Here is a 9,430-nt window from a genome sequence, read left to right as displayed (position 1 = left end):
CTCCTCAAACCCCCACTTAACCTCCTGTGTCTCTCTGCTCCCTCGCCCTACTTCTGTTTGTCTCTTTTCATGTCTCTGTCCATTTCTTTCTGTGTCTCAGTTTCTCCGTCTCTAGAGCACTTCTCCCCTCTTCACCACCCCATCCTCCTTTCTCTTGGAGAGAAGTCCACAGGTACAAGTTTCTCAGAGCCACGCTTCCATGCCGCCAGCACCGGGTCTTCTGTATGTCCTGTTTTAATTATGCAACACCCCATTTCCTCCCCCAGATTGCCCAGGCTCGGCCTCTTATGGGCTGGCAGGTGAGCTTGCCCGGCTCCTTCCTGTGCCACCAAAGTGAACTCCAACTGGATGTCGGCACTGAGTTCTTGGCTCTGGGACATGCCCCTGCACCACCTCTCCATCCCAGGTGAGGCCCCATAGGCTCGACTCAGCGGAGATGCGGCTGCAAGATGGGTCCAAGTGTGGGAAGCCTCAGAGCCAAACATGCACACATGCAGGCACACACATTCACACTGAACACACACACGCATGCACACACACACACCAAACACACATGCACACACACGCACACATACTGCACACACACACATACACACACCAGCACCTTCCCTTGTCTGTCCACTTTATCCCATTCAACCCAGAAGGTATATGAACCCCCGAGAGCCTACCTTCAGGACACATGCTGGCCTCCCTGGGGGGCAGGGTTGTGTTTTTCTCAGCCACTCTGTCCTACTCCTGGGGACCCCTCAGCTTTCCACCCACGTTTTCCATCAGAGCTTGTGCAGCACTTTCTGCACTTGAGCTTGGAGGGCCCAAAGTTTAAGGGGGCCACCCGCCCCCAAAACAACTCGATAAGTGATACCAGAACTATCTAATTAAAATGAGGAACCTCTGACTCCAGCCAGTTTGGTTGCAAAAAGTGCTGCAAAGCTCAGCTATGGGCGGGCATCTGGATTTGGGGATGGCCAGTGGTGACCAGGGTGGCGGGCACTTCCAGGGTGACACTGCTGTGCTCAGGCCATCTGAGGGGTGGCCACCAGACACCGTGGCCTGGGAGGGGAGGGTCCCTGCCAGACAGAACCCTGCTCACCTCCTCAAGGTGTAAACGTGCCCCATTCTCCACCAGCACTCCTCTGGCTGTGCAGACACTGGGCCCTGCCCTGGCTCTGTGACACTGGACACTGCCCGCTGGGAGCGCACATGGACAGTTGGACAAACAGGAAGTGCTGTTTTCTATGGAAGGCAGCTTTAGACTTTTTCTCACCCTCTCGACAGCTGTGGGGTTCTATGCCGGCCATCCCACCCTGCCTGGGAGGAGGGGCCCCCACACGGCTCTTCCCTTGAGAGTGTGGAGCAGACAGGAAACCGTGGACCCAGTCTCTCGGCCCTTCCGGGTGCTTCCCCGTGGGGAAAGCTGTGGGGACCCCACATGGAGGAGGCTTCCGAGTCTTCAGGACCACAGAGTGGCCCTTGGCCGCTCTCCTTCCCATACCCCTTACAAAATAACTCGATGCCTCTCCCCCAAGCCCGGGCACCACTCATCTGCTTCTGTCTTTGTAAATTTGCCTGTTCTGGACATCTTTTATAAATGGACAGGTAAAATGTGTCCTTCTGTGTCTGCTTCTCTCACTGACCATCGTGTGTTCAAGGTCCATCCATGATGTAGCCTGTGTCAGAACTTCACTCCTTTTCATGGTGACTCATACACCACTGTGTGCATGGGCCACATGCTGCTGACCCACCCATCCATCCATCCACCCACACACCCACCCATCCACTCATCTATCTGTCCATCCACCCACTCACCTATCCATCCACTCATCCATCCATAAATCCACCCATCCAGCATCCATCCATCCATCCATCCATCCACAAACCAATCCATCATCCACCCATCCACTGATTGATCCATCCACCCACTCACCATCCATTCATCCATCCATCCATCTACTTATCTATCCACCCATCCATCCACTCTTCCATAACATCATCAAATCAAATTATATTATGAACTTGTAAATCCTCCTTCCTATCCCTTGACCCTGAGAATAAATAAGAAAAGAAAAAAGAGAAAGAAATAAAGCTAGTCCAAACCTATGTTCAGAGACAGAAGGGAAGATTTCTGGATTGTCCCCAGGTGACTGCTAAAGTGTGAACCTCTCCACACTGTCTCTGAAACAGATCACACAGATTTAAAAGGGAAAAGAATAAGTAAAACCACACATAAATGACCACAACATTGGCGCCATAAAAAGCCTGAAAATACTATGAATAACTTCAAAGTACTTGTAACTAGAGAAGGTCTCTCTGTGCTCAGTTGTGTCTGACTCTTTGCAGCCCCATGGACTGTACCCACCAGGCCCCTCTGTCCATGGACTCTCCAGGCAAGAATAATGGAGTAGGTTATCATTCCCTTCCCAGGGGATCTTCCCAACCCAGGGATCACCACTGCATCCTTTATGCCTCCTGCTTTGGCAAGCAGGCTCTTTGCCACGAGCACCACCTGGGAAACAACAAACCGTAAAATCAAAAGCCACCTTAAGCCTTTCCTGTCCAAAAATGGGATTCCTTAAATAAATTGACTTTCACTTTCTCACATCTGCAGAGACCCCATTTGGAGACAAGATTCAGTCCCCAGGACTCAGTGGATATGACTTTCGGGACTCCCCCATACCCCGCGGTGCTATAGCTGTGCATCCTTAGGGTGGCTTGGGGGCACAGAGGACAGGCTCAGGGGGTGATGTGTCCCCCGCCTGGTTTGCCTGCAGGGAGCCACAGCATGATGACCTACTGCCTGAACAAGAAGTCACCCATCTCTCACAAGGAGTCAAGGCTGCTGCAGCTTCTGGGCAAAGTGCTGCCATGTATCACCCTGCCCATGGTGCTCAAGAGGTCCACCACCCAGGTGAGGGTCTGCGGGCACGCCTGGGCCCTGGACCCAGCTCCAGCCGCTAGTGTCACCCACAGGGGGCGGTGTCTTTATCCCTCTTGGGGAAACGAGATTGAGAATAAACCTGCTGTAAAGCAGAATTGCTGTTTAGTTGCTCAGTCATGTCTGACCCCATGGACTGTAGTCTGCCAGGCTTCTCTGTCCATGGGATTCTACAGGCAAGAATACTGGAGTGGGTTGCCATGCCCTCCTCCAGGAGATCTTCCCCACCCAGAGAGCCTCCCAGAAAGGTAGGAAAGGACACAGCTTTACTGTGGAACCAGCCTGAAGCCAGAACGGGGACCCATGGACTAACAGCATCATCCTCTGAAGTTACAGAGGCTGGGGGACCTGGGAAGGGAAGGGGAAGGCTGGGTTCTGCCCTTTGTGCAGCTGAGCTGACACCAGAGCTCCTTCCTGGTCCCAGATAAGCAATAGCTGAGTTCCCATGTTCTCTGAGGTGGGTTTATGTTTGCACCCCAGCACCCCCTCCAGGGAGACTTTCTTGGTGGCGCAGATGGGAAAGAATCAGCCTGCAATGCGTGGGACCCGGGCTAGATCCCTGGATCGGGAAGATCCCATGGGGGAGAAAATGGCACCTCACTGTAGTATTCTCACATGGGAAGTCCCATGGACAGAGGAGCCCAGCAGGCTAGAGTCCATGGGGTCACAGAGAGTCAAGACGACTGAAGCGACTGAGAACACATGCACGCACTCACACCCCTCCCCTGTAGTGCTTCTCCTGGGTGGATCGGGGGTTTTATGGGGCACAGAGAAGCCAGGGTGGGAGGCAGTCATTGTGGAGGATGGAGAGGAGTCAATGGCGGGGGCCCTGTCTGTGGGGAGGGGGCACCCAATTGACAGTGGTCCTGTCACTGGCACACACGTTACCCAGGGGGTGGATGCAGGATGGGGTAGAAACCCACCTGGGCCCAGGTGCCCTCAGGAACAGGGGCCCTCCTGGGCAGGACAGATGGCCCCTGCCTTCCTGTACCCGCACTTGAGGGGCACTCATATTCCTGGTTTTTCTGCTCCTGGGCTGGTCCTCCCAAGAGGACAAGAGGCTGTCAAGCACAGCTCTTACCTGTGTGATTGCTTCCTCCTGGGAGGTCCCTGGTTGCTGGAATCCTCCTCAGGGGATCTGATTGGCAGAGAGCCAGGGCTGGAATGTGGACAAACTACATTCTTGCTTGCATCAGCTGCCTACAGGCTGGCCTTAAGAGCTCACACCTAGAGGAGGGAGCGAGCAGCAGGAGGTCCACCAGAGCCCGGGAGTCCTGCAGGACTGGGGTCCCTCTGCTCAGAGGGTCCCTTGGTGCTGGGTCCCTTTCTTCTGCGTCCCTCCAGGGCAGGGTCCCCTCCATACTGGGGGACCTTGGTGCCATGGTCTCAAGTGGTATGGCTCCCAAAGAGACCTGGGTGTGTGTGGGGTGGGGGGCACAGGTGGTGGTCTTTCAGGGGGTGTTTAAGATCAGCGGCTGCAGCAGCACTTCATTTAATCCTTGTAGAGGTGGATGGCAAGTGCCTGACTATAGCTGACAATATTCATATGAGTCTTTGTTTTTTCTTTTAATTTGGATTGGGGGTGGGGCTGTGACATCCTTTCCCATTTTTTATCCTTATATCTTTTTCTTTTTCTATTATGACTCTGTGTAGAGAATACAGTACCATTTTCTGCTACTAGTTTATGTTAATATTAGTTTTTGCTTTTTCTTTTATTTTGGATAGAGAGAATCTATTATTTTCTTCCCCATTTTTTTATCCTTGTGTTTTTTTCTTTTTCCATTATGACTCCTTGTAGAGAACACAGTACATTTTCTGCTACAAATTTATATTAGGGCTTCCCTGGTGGCTAGTTGGTAAAGAATCTGCTTGCAATGAGGGTGATGTGGGTTCGATCCTGGGTTGGAAAGATCTGGAGAAGGGAAAGGCAACCCACTCTGGTAATCTTGCCTGGATAATTCCATGGACAGAGGGGTCTGGTGGGCTACAGTCCACCGGATCAAAATGAGTTAGAAACAACTAAGCAACTTTCACTTTTCAATGTACGTTAAAGTTATTTTCTGCTTTTTCCTGTCTTATTTGTGTCGTGGACAGATGTTTTGTCCTTTTGTTCTCTTCCCTTGATTCCTTCTTGCCTTTCCTAGTGCTGTTTGTGGGGGTGGGCACAGACCTCTGTGGGTCTAGTGTGTCCTCATGTCCAAGGGTCCAGCTTGGGTGTCATGGAGCCTTGGCTTTGAACCCACAGGGAGCTTCCACCCAGGGACTGCCTGAAGGAGTGTGAGGCTGGACTCTGCAGGAACACCCCCCCAAGACCACAATCTTGACCCGGGCTCTGTGCTCCACATGACCACTGACCCTGGGGACCCTGTTCCCAGAAGCAGTGCCTCAACCCCAGCAGCACCAACACGGTTGATTTCACAGTGGCCGATGTGGCCCTCAGTTGGGCATCCTCAGTGCATGCCCAGCCCCTGAGTGGGGCTGCCCTCTGTGCCCAGCACAGATGACTGACCTCTGTGTGCAGGTTCTGAGCATCACGAAGCACCTGGATGCTGGTGTGAGGACCTGCAGTTGGCGCACATGGAGGAGGGCACTGAGAGGAACCTGCACTCTGGCCACATGGTGTACATGACGGCCCTCATGGAGGTGGGGGTGGGGGCAGGGTTACGGACGGGGGGGTCCGCCAGCCAGGGACACCACGTCTGGTCCAGGCAGGAGGGGGAGGGCCTCTGAGGGGATGGGCACACGTCCACTCAGATGGACACACAGTCACTCCAGACAGGAGAGGCTGACCTCTAATGGGACGGACACACGTCCACTCCAGGCATGAGAGGGAGAACCTCTGGCATCAGTCACTCAGAATTCCCAACCAACACACGTTTCTGAACTCACACCTGCACCCCTGGCCTCTGGGGTGTCTCCCAGAATTTGGCTATACCAGGTCCCTGACACGTCTTTTCCTGTGTCCAGTTTTGGGGTGTCCAGTCCATTCTCTCGGCTGCTGGCCAAGTCACTTAAAGTCTCACACTGGCCTCGGCCCCCAGTGCCCCCACCACAGAACCTAAAGACCCTTGGGGTCTGGAGGTTCTGTCCTGGGCCTCAGTGTGCATGTACCCTGCTGGCCTTGCATGCTCCCTGGAGTACAGACTTCACACAATGTTATAAGCAATGCTCTCTGCTGCTGTGCATGCACACACACATGCATATCCATGCACACACAGACCCTGAACACATGCACACCTGTGTGTGCACTTGTACCTACTGGAGTGTGTACACACACACACACACACACACACACACACACACACACCAGCACACCAGAGCAATGCCACGGTTCCCCACTGCCACTCAAGAGAGGCTGGGTCCCTTGGGACCAGGCGCCATGCTTTATGTCTTTGTGTGTCAGGACACCCCAACCCATCTGTAGAGTGGCTGTGCTGGGGGAATTCTCCACCCATGACCCTCTGTCTCTCACTACAAGGCCCTTCACCCCACCCCCACCCAGGACATGCTCATGGAGATCTCAGAGTGGCTGGAGAACCACCCACAGGAAGTGGTTAGCCTGGCATGCAGGAACTTCGAGGGCGTGATGGAGGACCTGCATGAGTACCTGATGGGCTGCATCAAGAACATCTTTGGGGACATGCTGTGTCCCCGTGGGGTGTGAACAGGGGCCACAGGCTCCCCATGCTCTTGGCAGCGGGGGTGGTGGGAGTACTAGGCCTCACTGTAATCAAACTATCCGCTTGCTGCATGAGGCTGATTCAGGCACCAGGTGATGCTGCTCATGGAACCCCAGTAATCCACCCACCACTGTCTCCACTCAAACACCCCAATGACCAGCCCATCACTGGTCACAGGCACCCCCAATAATCCACCCTGCCTGGTCTCTATTCAGACACCCCCAAAATCCATCAATCATGCCTCACGGTGCCCCAGTAATCCACCTGCTGTTTTCTATCAAAAACCCCAATAATCCATCCACCTCTGTTTCCACTCAGGCACCCCAATAATCGACCCATCACTGCTCAAGACACCCAAGTAATCTACCCACCACTGTCTCCACTCAAACACCCCCAAAATCTACCAATCACTGCTCAAGACACCCCAATAACCCACCATCACCATCTCCACTCAGACACCCCAGTAATCGACCCACTAGTGTCTCTACTCAGACATGCCAATAACCCACCCATGACTGTCTCTTCTCACAGAGAACCCAATAACCAGCCCATCACTGCTCATAGACACCCTAATAATCCACACATCACTGTAGCTTCTCGGACACCCCCGATAACTGACACATTATGTCACAAGGCACCCCAATAACCCCTGTGCACATGTCTCATGGGCACCCGGATGATTCTCCCCCTAGGAGGTGCTGACTCTGCACCAGCTGTGGTCCCAGGGCCAGCAGGTCATCCTGTCGTACAAGGACGAGGCATCCATGAGTCAGCATGCAGAACTGTGGCCCGGTATCCCCTACTGGTGGGGGAACCAGGTGAAGCCCTGAGACCTCGTCCAGTACCTGGAGCTCATGAAGAGCTGCAGCCACCCAGGGGAGTGCTGCCTTCAAACCGGGACACCTGGTCACACACATGTCCTCGTGCATGGGTCTGGCTTTGTGTTCACGTGGAGAAATGGAACAGGACGTATTAGGGGACGTTATTCTGTTTCGCACATGGGGACCAGGGCGTGGACATCCTTGGGGATGTTACTGTGTCCACCACAGGGGTTAGGATGTAGACAGGATGTGGACATCCATGTGAACATTATTGTGTCCACCACACGGGGCCAGGACATGGACATCTTTGGTGTCACTGTCCAGCCCACCTGCCCTTTGTAACAGGAGAAATTCATGAGTCAACACCCCTGTGAGCCCCTGCTGTCTGAACTTTGGTCTCTGTTGGACATCTGAATCTCTGACCTCTGCGGAGGCCAGAGTCTGGGTGAGTGATGGCACAGCTTGGTGACTGCGTGGGCAGGTGACCCCATGGGTTAGGGGTCTCATGGGTGGGTGACTGCGTGGGTGGGTGACCCCATGGATTACTGGTCACATAGGCCGGAGACCGTGTTGGTTGGAGACTGCGTGGGTGGGTGACCAGTTTGAGTTGCTGAGTGCAGGGTGGGTTACCATGTGAGTTGCTGACCTGGTGAGTGGGTGACCGCATGGGCGGGTGACGGTGTGAGTGGGTCGTCATGTGGACAGGTGAGCGCATGCCCTCACAGGTTAGTGACCCCATGGGTGGGTGCCCACAGGGGTTGGTGGCCCGTGGAGGGATCAATGCATGGGGTAGTGACCCCATGGGTGGGTGACCACGTGAGTCAGTGCCCACACGGTTTGGTTGGCCACATGACTCCATGGGTTAGTGGCCGCATGCCTGGGCAGCTGACCCAACAGCCTGCACCATGAACAGCAGCCCCTCTCTTGTCCCAGGCAGGCTGTGGGTGGCCAGCATCAACCTCACAGAGAACCTGGAGTTTGTCCGCGTCCACCCGGCCTAGTCCCTGGAGAAGCTGACCCAGTGGGGGCTCCCCTACCTTTGCGCATGGGTGTGGGGCCGTACCAACACCTTCACAGGCAACTTCATCTGGGCCGAGTGGTTTGTTGGTGACCTCATCGGGTTGAACTGGAAGCTGCTTTGGGGCTGACAGATGGTGCGTGTGTGGAGCTGGGCATCACAGAGGCTGCATCTCAGTCACGTCCTGCGACGTTACCGGCCTGAACCAGAAGCCACCTCGGGGCTGAGGCATGGCGCACTGAGGAGCTGGGCGTTGCGGAGGCCGCTCCTCGTTCGCATCCTGTGACATCACTGGGCTGAACCAGAAGCTGCTTCGGGGCTGAGGGATGACGCATGGGTGAAGCTGGGTATCACGGAGGCTGCGTTTAAGTCACGTACTGTGATGTCACCGGCCTGAACCGGAAGCCACCTTGGGGCTGCTGGTGGGCACGTTGAGGAGCTGGGCTTTGCAGAGGCTATTCTCAGCCCTGTCTTGTGGGGCTTGTCATCCGTCCGCGCGTCCACTGAATGTGGGTGACTGCCGAGGTGGGGCCAGGTGGCAGGGTCCATGGTCTCCTCGGTCCTCCGTGTGTCTCTCGGCGACTGCAGGGTGTGAGGTGATGATTAAAGGTGAGTGCATGATTTGTACAATCACATCCTCAGGGAGACACACCTGGTTCTCGGGTCTGTGGCTTCCCCATGGGAGAGGCTGGGGTGCCCCCTCTCCCCAGGCACTGAGACTAGCAGACGGTGACCCCCAGCTGGGGAGGGGAGGAGGCACTATGACATAGTGTCCATAGGAGGAGACTGAGCGCATAGTGATCTCACTGAGAAATCCCTTTTATGAGATAAGGGGCTTCCCTGGTGGCTCACTTAAGAAGGCCTTCTTATCTCTCCTTGCTAGTCTTTGGGACTCTGCATTCAGGTGGCTGTATCTTTCTGTGTCTCCTTTGCCTTTCTCTTCTCTTCTCATCTATTTGTAGGGCCTCCTCAGACACCC

General features: G+C 54.7%; 1 pseudogene; it reads left to right on the top strand.

The window, feature by feature from the left end:
* The first annotated feature begins 287 nt into the window (after positions 1–287).
* LOC129641152 (PI-PLC X domain-containing protein 1-like) lies at positions 288–8,581 on the top strand (annotated as a pseudogene).
* Positions 8,582–9,430: the final 849 nt, after the last annotated feature.

Source organism: Bubalus kerabau, unplaced genomic scaffold (genome assembly GCF_029407905.1).
Source record: "Bubalus kerabau isolate K-KA32 ecotype Philippines breed swamp buffalo unplaced genomic scaffold, PCC_UOA_SB_1v2 scaffold_78, whole genome shotgun sequence".
NCBI lineage: Eukaryota > Metazoa > Chordata > Mammalia > Artiodactyla > Bovidae > Bubalus > Bubalus kerabau.
This window is presented reverse-complemented; position numbering and strand designations above follow the sequence as displayed.